At 31.3% G+C, this 14,374-nt stretch overlaps 1 protein-coding gene across 15 annotated transcripts in view; it reads right to left on the bottom strand.

Annotated features, from left to right (window-relative positions):
- Nucleotides 1-14,374, bottom strand: part of ZCCHC7 (zinc finger CCHC-type containing 7) — a 247,523-nt gene that overhangs the window by 223,283 nt on the left and 9,866 nt on the right. The window lies entirely within an intron of this gene.

Raw genomic sequence — 14,374 nt, 5'->3', positions numbered from 1 at the left:
ACTCCTATCATGATTATCATGTCTTTTACAGAAGAAAGTCATCTGCATTGTAGGAAATGTAAATTCCCAAAAGGTTAGACCTTTGGATATAAAATTTAGACAGCTGACTCAAAATCTAGATCTCTATTCTATTCACTCTTTACTCAACTTCCATTTATCTTCATGGGATTTAGGTATTTGGGAGGTTTGTTTGGTTTTTTGGTCTAAATTTGCATTTTAATTTTGTGGAATAAATAAAATCACACAATTATACCTCTATATTAGACAATATTAGACACTGTCAAAAAAGTTAGAGACTTGGGAGGGGTGGTGTTTGGCTACATTTTTTAGGCTTCACTTAGAAAAACAAAGTATGAAATAAAGGATAAAAGTAGTTTTTAGGGACAAAACATTTTGCAATTACATTATGAAGTCTGTTATCTCTAACAGAAAGAAAGAATATTCTGCAGCAGCTTTAAGATGAAATAGTATTACTTTAAATTCCCAAACTTCTACTGAACTCTTTTTAAAATAACATGATTTTAAAGTGTTTGAATAGCAATTATAAGGAATGGGGACTAAATGTTACTAATGGTGTGATTATTTACTAAATTGATATATATATTGATTCAATTGTTTACAATAGTTACATTACATTAAAGATGCTAAAGAAACAACAGTCCTAATAAATTAACCATCCTAGTCTGTCCTTCACCTTATACTTCCTAAAGTTATCTGAATGCTAATTTTTGGACCTATTCTATCACATTCTTAGAGTTAAGAAAGTAGTTACAATTATTTGATGTTATGTTACCTTCTTAAATTATTAGGTCAATCAGTAGAGGGATTTGTTAATTTTAATTATCTAAATTATACAACCATTAATTAGAGCACTCGCTACTGACAGATTTTCAACTTTAACAGCCTCCTCTGAAGTCAAAGACGAATAATGAAGGGAGAAATTAACTTTTATTCTAAAATCTGCCCTTTTTCATGTTACAAGGCCATTATACTAAGATTTCACTTTTATCTTTCCAAATATCTTATGGGAATGTTGAGTAGCAAAAATTGCATTTCTCTCTCAAAAGAAACTACTTTCCTGTGTAACGAACAACAAATTACCTGAGTAAGTTACTACTGATTTACTTCATTAATTAAAAATCTTCTGATAAGTTAATGTAGCTACCACACATTTTTAGTTTTAAAAATAGGGATAGGGAGAGTAAAGAGAGACTGACTGCTATACAATGATAAAGCAGGTATAATTTGGTAATATGGTCACGTAGTCATACGGTGAGAAATAAGATTTTTCATTAGAAGGATCTAAATCCTTTCCAAATTACAATTAAAGAGAAAAGAAAAATAACATCCATATAAACTTAACAGAAATCACTTTGAGAAAAAAATCCTATATGTCAGGATCTATACACTTCATGATTATCTGGATCACCAAATCTTGAATAACCAACTTCATAATGAAGTAATCTCAGCAAAAATAAACTTTGGTAGTAAGCAAACGACTTAGTACAAGGGTATAATATCTAAATATGGTACATCGAACAGTATGAGATAAATCAAATATCTTGTCTAAAAAAGCACACATAGTAATTGCTCTTGTTTAAATTACTATTGAGCATTTCTAATGCGTAAAAAAGAAGCAAATGAACCAGCCTACAGACACTTCCATTCAAAGGTGAATACATGTGAAAAAGTGTGTCATATACTTCAACAACAAGGTATAAGACCTACTGTTCCAGATAACCACTTACTAACAAAATAACTTCCATTTTAATGATGGGTTATATTCCTCGCTTCTAATGGAAATCAGCATCTCTAATACAATTTATAATCACAACTTTTGTCCAAAATTTACTGAAATAGCTCAATATTTTAAATGAGGAATGAAAATTTAAAACCTATTTTAATATAATTTTTTTTAAGTCAAGGATTTTTTTTAAAAAAGCCACCAATAAGAAATTTAAAAGTTAGGTATGCTCCTCTCATCTGAACTCATACAACTTCGCATTTTTACTTATTTATAATAGCATAAAGAATCAACTTCCAAGGTGCTTCCCTTTAAATTAAGGCTTGTTTACAGTTTACGCCTGACAATTATCTCTACTCTAGAATTCTTATGTTCTGTTTTTAATAGCTCAATCTACGTTTCCAATCTAGAATTTATAAGGGTTTTTTAATTTTGAGGGTTTATTTTCTTGGGGGTGTGTGCCTCCCAAGCAATAATGACATACTTACAAAAAACTGAACGTAATTTTTAGAAATACGTAAAAGAATCTGAAGCAAACTTCTAAAAATATAAAAGTATTATTTGATATAATAAAGATAGCCTTTTTTAAAACAAAAGAAAAATATAACAGGAAAAGAGTATTTTCAAATAATTTACTTAAGCTCACCATCTTCCATGCCAATTTTCAATGTGGTCCATTTTTTAATTAAGGTCTACATATCTGAAAAGTTGACTACTTACTAAAATTCTCCATGAATTTAAAAGCACTGTTAGAAAACTTTTCTTTAGTCCATTCAGCCCCTTAACTAATCAAACAATGAAACAAATATTACAAGACGAAGGCTGACAAAAAATCATAATGAACCTCTCAGATGAGAAACTAATTGGTACTAAGTACACAATGGCTTACATTTAATCCTGTTAATAACCACACAAAAAAAGAAATAAAAGACTCACTTTTCAGTCATCTCTCTGGACCACTGGGCTAAAATAACAGCATGACTAAATCTGACATTGACCCCGTGGCCCTGCTAGGAGTTAAAAGAATTCCTTTGAGTCTTCTGAGGCCTGTTTTTCAACCGCTCCAGAAGGGGTGGGCTAGTCATACACACTTGTTAGCCTTCTTTACAGTAACAGGTCAAATTGGCAATGGTCATATACACTGTAATATACACTAGCTCTTACTTAAATGTGAAGTCTGTACCGTACGACACCACCACAAAAAGAAGACTGAAAGAGTAATGGCTGGCTGATAAAATGTCAAAGATGGATGAAATGCAACTGGAGCAGTAAGAACATATACCCCAGCAATAACATCTTATTGGAAGTAAAATTTTTAAAACAAATAACCACAACATGACTAAATTAACAAGAAAGATGGAAACTGAGACAAAGCACCAAGTGAATCATGAAACTTTAAAAAGGAAAAATCCCGTATACAAATTTTATACTTTTAATCACAGAAGAGTTTTCAGCGACCTTATTGAATTAAAGTACACCTGATTCTTCCGTAATGTTTCAGAGGCTTTGAGACATGAACCCACGAACAACATCCAACGTCAAAATGATATAAATCTGTCTGAGAGCACTTTTCCCTTCTCATCCTTTTCAAAACAGTTTATGACTTCCAACAAAGATATCAGGATCTCAAACCTTTCCTCTGCAATTAAGGATTTAAAATAATTATACTTGAAAATATTTCTCTAGTTCTAATATTAATACTTTTAAATTAAGCATATTTTCTTAGATTAAATAAGATGCCAGGCCTTATTCCTATTTCACAAAACCTAATCACTTAATATATAAATAAACTACTAGCATAATTTATGTATTTGCCTCAAGTTTTTGCATTTTTAAAAAAAGTATGACTGTCAATATTTAAAATTAAAAGGTCTAAATTTTCTATACACTGGAAAGCCAACAGATGTCTATACAATACTAAGAAATAAAATTATTACACAACAAGATATACTTTGTCTCTATGGCAAAATATAAAAATTAACTTCACATAATTCAATTTCTGCATTCTTATGGACCTTGTGTAATTCTAGCTTATCATATTAATAAAGTCAAACAAACACAATAGTCAAAGAACTATTACTTAACTAAACATGATAACTTAATTGAACATTAGCAATTAGCCTCAAGGCATTATTTGATTAATTTTGTAAGCTTAAATTAATTAAGGATAAAGACCAGAGTTAAAGCTGTAATACTTATCACAATCAAACCTTGTGAAATATGTCAAAAGTTTAAGCGAAACCTTAGTAAAATAGAGTTTAAGCACCCTGTGTTTTGAAAATCTATAATGGCATATAAATCTCCACCTGTCAGGGGGTAACATTTTGGGAAGGTTTACCTTCCTCCCAGTTCATGTTCTGTTCTCATTCCCTATCTTCTCCTATACACAGAATATTATTTTTCAGGAAATACCAACAATCAACTAGAAGAATACTGAAACATAAAAACAACCTCAAGCTCACCAAGCACTAATAGAACCACAAAATATTTCACAAACAACCCCTATTTAAAGCCCTAACTCAGAGCCCACCTTTCAAAAGAGCAAAAACGCTTAACATAAGTTTCTACACCTAACAATGTAATTTTACCCTCATTGGCTTACCTTCAGTGTTTTCTGACCTAAAAAAAACCAAGAATAAAATTATTTTCATTACACTTTAATAGTTACCATACATGTTTAGCCATTCAGTTTTAAAGGAATCCTCCACCCACTGCCAAAAGAAAAAAGAGAGAAGAAGAACAAAAAAGAAATCCCACAAAATGAGAGTTTCAAATAAAGACTGGAAAAGGCATCAGGCAATCATGACCTTTAAAAAAAAAAAAAAAAAAAAGTTGTCTGACAATTGTCTGTGAAGTTTTTTAATAGCATGAAAGCACTTCACCAGTTTGTTCTTTCCTTAATAAATTTCAAGTCTGGTTCTATAGCGCTCTCCTACTAAAATCACACACAATAAAATCTCTGTACCATGAGCTTTAAGAACTAGTAACATTTTACACAAACATTTGCTAGTAAAACGGGCTAACAGAATTTTGTGTTATTTTAAAAGCTGCTGCATACTTTCACAATTGGCTCACTTTTCATCTCACAGGTTAGACCCTGATTTGATGAAAAACGAGAAATAAATACATTTCAGAAGTTGTGTTTCTCAGTTATTATATATGATCATCAAGTACAAACAAAATATCTTTTAAAACACTAATCAGAATTAGGGAGAATAATTTTACAAACTTATGAAGCCTCTATAACTATGATTAAAGAGTAGACATTCAAAAGATTATTTTATTTGCCATGGACAAACAACAACTAATTAGATCAGCATACATTTTCTTAGTCTGAAACTCTCACTTTTTTTAAAAGAAATTGTTTCTTGAGGAGTAATTTGATAGGAATCAAAATGTGAAATAGAAAATAGTAAAGAAAACAAAATTTCAATAATGCCCCTTGTTTCTTGGATATGCATATGGTAGTAGCACATTCTATAAATCAGTTTCATATTCTAGGAGCACTAAAATTCACAAGAAAAAGACCACAGTAAGCAGACACAGAAAGAAAACTTGCCTTCACCCAATTCCCAAAGTACTTAACAGATACCCAAAAAGAGAATTTTAGATATACCACTACCATGGTGTATAGTCAATTCAATGAACCCTAATTTATGCATATCAAAATAATCCTTTTTATCCTTTTAATCAACATGAGAACGTTCTCTTAGCCTATTAACAGTATGTCACTACATCAGTTTTCATGGTATATTAGGAAATTATTATAACTTTTTAAATGCCAAAAAGAATCTTTTTATTATTGTATATTAATTTAATAAGTCCAAAATTCAGTTAAATAATGCTATTGTGTGATAGCACCCTCCCAAAACAAATGTGAAGCAGAAGTAGTTTTGATATTAATTTGATATTTTAACATCTTCAGATATTAATGAAAAAACATTTGGGGCAGATGTTAGGATTACAGGCCTCTACTTTTCTCCTACAACAGAAATAAATTACCCAATATTTAAACTGCCACAGCACTTCTCCAAAGACTTAACATTCAGCAGCATAAAGCTGTTTCATAAAACAAAATTCTTCATATTTGAAAAATAAGCATGTTTTGCAGGAATAAGCAAACTTTTAAACCTGGTCAAGTTAAAAATGTACGTCTCCAATGAAATACGTATTCATATGTCTATCTGAATATATATACACCTTGGACAACAAAAACTGAATATAAAAAAAAAAAATCACATACCAGACTACAACTGATTTCCTCTGAATATTTTTTGAATGAATAAAAACATTTAAATTAAAAATTTATAACAGTATTATTTACTGCTAATTAGTATTTCTAGGATTTACTTAGTTCAACTGTAACATAACATTTTTATTCCAACAGTAGAGCAACCATGAATAGAAATTTTCGGGATTAATAATTTTCTATCAATTTCATGCATATAGCTAACATATCTTTTGAGCTTCTCAACAGCTCAAAAATTAAATTGCTACTGTTATTAAGAAAACAAAACCAAGAACAAAATTAGTTTTTCCCTGCTAGTCCCCATGGATCAAGTCCACACAATAATTCTTCCCAATATGCAAAAAACAAAAAATAAAACACAAATAGATGGGCTAAGGAAGAAAGATCAAAACAAAGAAACAAGTAAAAAAAAAAAAAAAAAACTCTCCTTTCCTTTAGCAATCAACAAAATAACAAAAAAGAAAAAGTGGAAAAGTCACCCAGAATATATGACCATGTAAGCATGGGCACTCTTGCAGAAAACCAAGTCTGCAACCCAAAGCCATGGGAAATTTAAATTAGAGCAAACGGGCACAATAGGCAGGGAAATCTGTATAGATAAAAAACGGACTGCTGAGGTTGCAGGTATTTTACTAAAGATTTTTGAGATTTCCAAACTTTATTTTATAAACTAATAAATAATAACTGTATCCACATTTTACATAAAGAAAATTAAGTTTTCTCCCCTTAAATCAGAAAATACATATTTATGTGATATAGCTAAAAAAAGAGAAAGGATTCCCACTGCTTAATATTGAGATGCAGCAAATCAGAAATTTGATTTACAACTCGATCTCCTTCTACACTTAATGTTAAAGCAATTTAAAAAATTCAATGAAAGGAAGACAAGTCAGAAACGAGACCCTTCACTGCTGATGTTAACCTAAGTTGTGGCACAATCACGTAGCTCAACGCAACTCCTGAGTACCTATAAAGATCTGTATACCAAAGTTAAACTAACCAAAACGGCTTGAAAATTAGATAAGTGATACAACCATTACACTTCCTCTGTTAAATCTGATAATAAAGGAAATTTCCCAAATAAGAACCTCTCAAACAGAAGAATAAAGGGACCTACACAAAAACCAAAGCACTCATGGTATTAAGAACCAACTGAATATTCTACAACTCAAGACCTGATGGATTTTTACCAGGAACTTACCTTTCTAGACACATTTAGGTTGAACACTGCAAACATTTTTAGGGAAGCATTTCATAGACATAAAAACCAGTCACCCTAGATTAAAATAAGAATACATTTATAGCAATACTTAAGTCACATTTATTCTCCAACCAAATCTGTATAATTTTTAAAGCAAACCAAAAGAGGTAGAGTATACACAGGGTACAGAAGAGCAAAATACTAATTATTTGGGAGTGAGATGATTTTTCAACAAAATTTTATTGGCAATTAAAATCCTCCTTAAAGGTGGAAAGTCATGCTATTTCTAAATAAAAACCATTGACAAAGTTCATTTTTGTTTAAACTGGACAATTTAACAATTTAAAAAATGGCTAGTGCAATATAAAGAATAAAAAATGAATGTGGTTGCATATCTTTTCTTTAAATAAAACCTCCTTTCTTCAGTTAAATTTGTGAATTTATAAAATGAATTCCTCTCACCTGGCTTTTCAAAGCATAATTTTCAAATTATTTTAACAATCTTATTTATCAGTCATAACCGATCTGTTCCTACATCTTTAGAATTTCTCATTAACTACAAATATGGAAAGAGGAGTACTGAAAAGTTTTCTAGAAATTGGGTATTTCCCTCCCTAGAGCAGATAATTCTGTTACAGGCGCTACTGAGTTTCCAGGCAAAATGAAAAGTAACCTACGTACTTCAAGGGAACTGCCAATAAAACACTTTCTCTCAACGAGTAGCTCTAAACAGCCATCCTTTCATCTTGAATAATTATAAGTTGACTATATATTTAGGTAAAAGCAGAAGAGGAGAGTACAAATTTCTCCCATTACAGAATTATGCTATCTTCCCCTAAAATATATTTGCAAAAGATGGGGATAGGATAGATGCTCTCACGTCCACCATTAACTAATTTTCAAAACTATGACAAAAGCTGAAATCCTAAGGTAAAAATATCACAGAAATAAAAGGTACACACATTTAGCAGACAAAGCCCATTTTAAATAATCCATTATTAGACTACGCTTATACTTGAATCCAGATCTGTACTACAAAAATAATTTTTATCCCCAGAATTACATCTCTATCCAGAGCTAATGCTATTAGACCAAGATTCAAAAACTAAAACAAGTAAAATCTATTCTTGTAGATTTTCTTAAGTATATTTATATAATTTTAAAAAATAATATAACCTGACACACTGTGGATGCTCAATTAAAATATTTATTTGTTATCAGCAAAATCAATCATCTGTAACTCAGAATGCCAAAAACTTAACCATGACATTAACTTTAATTTGTAACAAAACAAAGGCAAACAATGATTAAGAGATTAAAAACTTCTGGCTGAAAAACTTCCAGTAAGTCAACACTTTTACTTCATTAAGTGTTAACAACCAAGAAAAAGTTAGCAAGAGATTAGTAAATTACCCTAAAATTAAATACAAGTTTAGCAAAGTCTTAAAACAGGATCTACTTTTAGAGGCATGAATTATGTGGGTAGTCTTTACAAGGGAAAAACAAGTAAATGTCATTTCTGTACTTCTTTTGAAAAATGTTTGATGGTCTAAATATATGCAGTTCACATGAAATTTTACCTTCTGACCATGCTCTGTAAATTATACTTATCCTCTTAGATAAGCAATCTCTATATGCAATTATTTTTATAGCAAACAGCTGTAAGAAAATTATAAATGCTCCAAACATCAGAATTCAACTTCCTATGATGATTAGATAAGAATGAAAATGTTGCCATGTAATTTTATGCTTCTCCATTGCAAAATATATATATGTGGACCTGTAGATACAATGACTAATATTTTAATGGCAACGAAACTAAGTCATTAGTTCAATAAACATAGATCATGCTATTTTATTATTTAGTAGTTTCTAATGAATTTAGTGTATCTTATATGAAAATCAAATCAGTTTCTAAAAGAATATGAAAAAAAAGCCAAGTTTAACTCTCTCCCAAGGGACTTATGACTGTTGAAAAGAAAAGCTACTATAAATAAATTTAGACTAAAAGTCATAAATTGACTTTGGAAGAATGCATACCTAAGTTGCTGATGATCAACAGTGAAATCACAGAAATTAGCAACATACAATATCGACATTCCAAAATGTTATTAAAATCCAACCCAAAGCTGCCTTAGCATTTCTGGGATTTCTAATGAGATTTTCAGTCTGCTGAACAATAGCCATAAAAGGCTTTTAAACTTCACTCCATTCAGAAGTAAAGTTGAAATTGAACATTTTTATTTCTTCTCTCCCTATGACAACTTCACCATGGAACAGTGAATAACACAGCTCAAGTCATTATGCTAATTAGAAATTAAATAAAAAGATGCCCTGACAATAGTTAAGTGTAAGGTGACATTCTACAACTAGAGACACAGTTCAAAAGCAGCTTTAGGAATTGTGTAGCGCAGTCTTACAAAAGCTGAAAACATCAGGGAGGGAGCTCTTTGGTGCTCTGGGTCACCAGAACTCTAGCATGTGGCCATATTTCAATCATAAGGCAGAAGTTTAACTATCATCAATAAGAAGTGTATCAAACAGCAACCTATTCTTATAACCTATTAGGCCATAATATCACTTAAGAAACTATATTTACTGAAATTAAGCTGACTGGTTATCTGATGAATGCAGAAAGGGGGAAAATACTACCTTAAAGATTTGAGGAGTATTGAAAGGAAAGTATAATTTATTTATACTGTTATTTCCAAACTAACAGAATGTGTTCCTTTTCTATGTTAAGAGATGGTAAAGAAATACACAGCTATGAGGAGCCAAGGTTATATTTCGAGAGATGCTCTGCCTTGAGCAAACTTGTAAAAAATACACATTTTAAAGAGCCGGTCATGTCCCTGGACTAACCTAGAGCATCTGGTACCTTTGAAAGAATTTTTTCTATCTGCCATAAAGTTGCATAAAATACTCAGTTTTGTTTTTCTTTTTTAATGAAAAGAAAAAGGCAACATATATGCAAGACAGGTAAAAAACACTGGGACAAAAATGACCAAGAAATCTTCAAACAGCATTCTGAACATATTCTGAACCTTCCTCATTTAGGCTGAGGTGGCTTCTAAAAGGACATGCTATTAAAATGTTTAATCATACTCAGCCACATATTAAACAATTAAACTTTAATAGTATCATATAGTTGTAGGGTTTTCAGCTTTTATTCTTCCTTTGTGCGTTTATGCTGAACTTTATATCCTATCCACTCTTCAAGACTCAGTTCAAAGGGCTACTCTTCCATTCAGTCTTAAACTTTGCCTACCCATAGTAATCTTTTTAAAAGTCTACTACCTTCATTTGGAAATGATTATGTACATATCTTATATTTATAGAAATGTATTTAACTCCGGTAATACAGAGAACTTTCCATACTGGCATGCATTTTAAGGTTTCCAAAGGTAGGGACAACGTAGCAATTCTTGAATCCCAACACCTTGATGGTTTAGCAGTCTGTACACTGTAAGCATCCAGCAAGTGCTGGATTAATTTTAAGACTTTGGATTTAGGTTGTAACTAGCAGATCTTAAAATGTCACCAAATCAAACAAAAATTTTTTAAATGAAGTGCCATACTAGAGACACACTGTTCAAAAGCAACTTAGGTTCACAAAACAAATCGGAGAACTTTTAATTAAAAAAAAAACAAGTGAAAGCTATATGCCCATGCCTGCCACAGTGATAATGAACTTATCTACAGTTATGAGGGTTTTTTTAAAATATTTTCCTATTACATTAACTTAGTCCTTCCACTGTCTCATTTTAGCTTATAACCTTAATGAAATAAAATTCATTATTATTTTGCCAATAAAGGTATTAAGTTACCCAAAGTCACTGCTAGTCAACTGCAGAGCTATAACAGACCTAGCAGTTCCACTAATTGAGAACCTATGTCTGTCTGTTACTTCATTTCAGAAGTAAACTTTAGACTGAGACTTAAGGGATGAGTAGGTATCAGCCAGGCAAGGTAGAAATTGATCCAGGCATATATAAAGACCCAGATCAAATAAAATACAACATATTTGAAAAACTGATATTCAAGTAGGTAACCCACTCTACTCAAATTTTAATTAGTTATCAAGTCCTGGTTGAGTGCCTAATAAATACCAGGGATTCAGCAAATGCTTCTAGATGAGTTCTTCATCCTCTGCAATTGTATCCAAAACTTTTCTGTGCATATTTTTTAGAGGTAAAAGGGACCTGACATAACAACAGTTAAAAGACTTATAGCACTAAGTTGTTAAAAGCCAAAATTTTACTTTAATTTCAAAAGCCATGATATTACTTTACTAAAGCCATAAATTCACTTCAACCTCATGTAGTACTATGTAAAAAAACACTACTCCATATGCAAAAGTAGAACTTCAATTAAATTCACCCAAGATTTGTTAGGTATCCACTATGTGCCAAATGTCAACAAAATTAAAAAGCAATGTGCCAAACCATACATACTGTAGGTGCAACACATTAATGTAATTCTACACCATAACTAGTTGAACTAAAGTTGAATAAGGTTTCTTCGACTTTTAAAAATGCTATGCTTTTCATTCTTCACAAGGTATTTTCTTTTTCAAATCTGAACCTATTTAATTTTTTGCTAAATCTAAATCTGTCAAAAATTACTAAATGAGAAAGAAACAATAAGACCAGAAAAAGTATAAAGCATGCTTCTGAAAGGGGACTTAAACTATCATACGTTTAAAATTCATTTTAAAATCGTAACGAGTATATTACTTATCAACTATTTAGAATTACTATTCATTCACTTCCAAAAAAGTACTTGTTACATGGCTAAGGTGTCCAGCTCAGATTCAGTGTAGAAGACACAAAAATAGTCCATAATCCTGGAAATGAGAAATATCTTTATATTACTACTATGGACTGATCTCCAGGATATGTTAGCAGAAGAAAAAAAAAAAAGGGTAAAGTGTAGATATTATGCTACTGTTTATTTCAAGAAGGGAGAGGGAGGATTTCATAATATATACATATTTGCTTTTTTTTGTTTTTAATGTAAAGACAAACCATCAATTTTCTATTAACAGATACCCTAAGAGGAAGGATAGAAACAGCATGAAGACTGGACTGTAGGCTTCTCTGAATATTTTTTTACCTTGTCATGCTGATTTGAATTTGGAACCTTATAAACACTGTATATGATTATAAAACAAATTCAATTTTTAAAAGGTAATACTAAAAAAAATACCAAAAAAAATTAAAAATTAATATACGAAAAGCGAAATGAAACAAATGAGCCTACCTATGTATCTAGTTGATAGCACAACCACAGGGAGAGAAATCTGAATTTAATCAAGCCCCCAGATCTAACTACCAATTCACAGAAACTACAGGGGACAGTGGAATATATTAAACAATATCACCAAATTCAGACTAAGAAAGTTCTTGGAGACAAACAACCCAGTTAGTACAACAATTAAATTACAAGGAAGAAAAAAAAACACAAAGTAGAAAGAGATAAAGGAGGAAACTATAGATTAAAGGACACCTAAGTTTTCACCAAATTACAATGAATGAATCTGGTTCAAATAATCTGTAAGAAAAAGAATTAAGAGACAACCAGGGGAATCTGAAGGCTGAGTGGTTATTTAGTGATAAAAGAATTAATGGTAATTTGTTTATGTGTGATGATGATATTATGTTTCTTTAATAGAATCTTTTTCTTTCAGAAATACACATTGAAATGTATGTATGTATATAAATGAATGAAATAATGATATTTGTGATTTGTTTCAAAATAATACAGAGGCATGGAGTTCTAGATGAGAAAAGATTGGTCATAAATTGATCATTGTTGAAGCTGGTTTATGGAAGGAACACTGGGTCCATTATGACATTCTCATTTTTGTTTACTTTACATATTCCATAATAAAAAATTAACAAAGATTTACCAACTACTTCTATAGTTAATAATATCCCTTCCCTATGCAGGAAAATAAATTGCTGATTATTCCTGTATAATTCCTATTGTCTCTTCCCATCATTTGGTTGTCTTACACAATAATCTTTCCCAAACTTGAGATCCCCCTCACAAATTAAAAAACATGCTGATTTCCTTTGGTGCATCTTTTCTTCAACCAAGAGATCTGCCCTTCTAATATATGAGAATTTCAAGTCACTCCTACTGGGGATAATAAACAAAAGAAAGTAAAGGGTGACAATTTTAAAAGAAGACAAATGATAGAGCAGGCATTGTTCACATAAAGCCTCAGGAAAGAGTAAAGAAACTGAAGGAAATGAAGACCAGACCTTAGAAATACACCCCTACATCCCTCAGTAGAGAGCTGAGAGCCACATTTAACAGGCACTGAAGGTCTATGTTTCAACATGGATTTATTATAAGCAGAGCCCTCATCCAAGGCTGCATGTACTGAGGAAGGCTAGGCTGAGACATCACCTAAGTGATTCCCAAGGCCTCCATGAAACCCAAAGAACCTCATCAACAACCTCACATCAGAAAAGTATTGAATATTAAAAGGAAGAACAGAAAGGGAGAAAAAAATGCCTCCCGGCTGGTTGTGTGTTACCTGACTGATTGTGCATTCTAATTGTGTACTAAGGCAAAACAAATGTTTACACATCTCACTGTGACTGAAGTAGTGGGAAAGGGCCACACGTTTCCACAGAGCAAGAGTGGTGCTGCACTCATTACTACAAATTTAACAATAATAAATGGAAAATATGGATGTACTTATATAGTCCTTCAAAACTTCATGTACTACCTCAAATTCGACTGATCTTATTTTTTTATCAAGTGTTAAGTTTTCAAGCACATCTATCTCTAGGACTTTGAGAGACTTAATTCCCATGGTTAAGAAGACATCTTCCACAAAATTATTAATTGTATTTTTATTAAATGCTTACTAATTACAAAAAAAAAAAAGATCTTTCATTAATTACTTAAGTTTCTTAGTATATTTCATCTCTTCAAAGAAACACCAAGCCACTTAGGCTGAAACTATGTCCTTTACCACTTTAAATCCCCTCTATGTATTCTATATAGAGTAGCTGCTCAATAAATGTTTGATCATTTAGCAACTGATGAGAAATAAAAATAATACATATGGCAAAGAATTACTCTAAATATTTTAAGACTTCTGAAGAAAAGATCTGCCCTCAAGGAGTTACTAATCTCTTATACTGCTATTTTGTTCAAATGC

This window comes from Sus scrofa, chromosome 1 (assembly GCF_054392235.1).
Source record: "Sus scrofa isolate SSC_HxYL_T2T_F1_AM1 chromosome 1, Sscrofa_HxYL_maternal_Yorkshire_Landrace_v2.0, whole genome shotgun sequence".
In the NCBI taxonomy this organism is placed as follows: domain Eukaryota; kingdom Metazoa; phylum Chordata; class Mammalia; order Artiodactyla; family Suidae; genus Sus; species Sus scrofa.
This window is presented reverse-complemented; position numbering and strand designations above follow the sequence as displayed.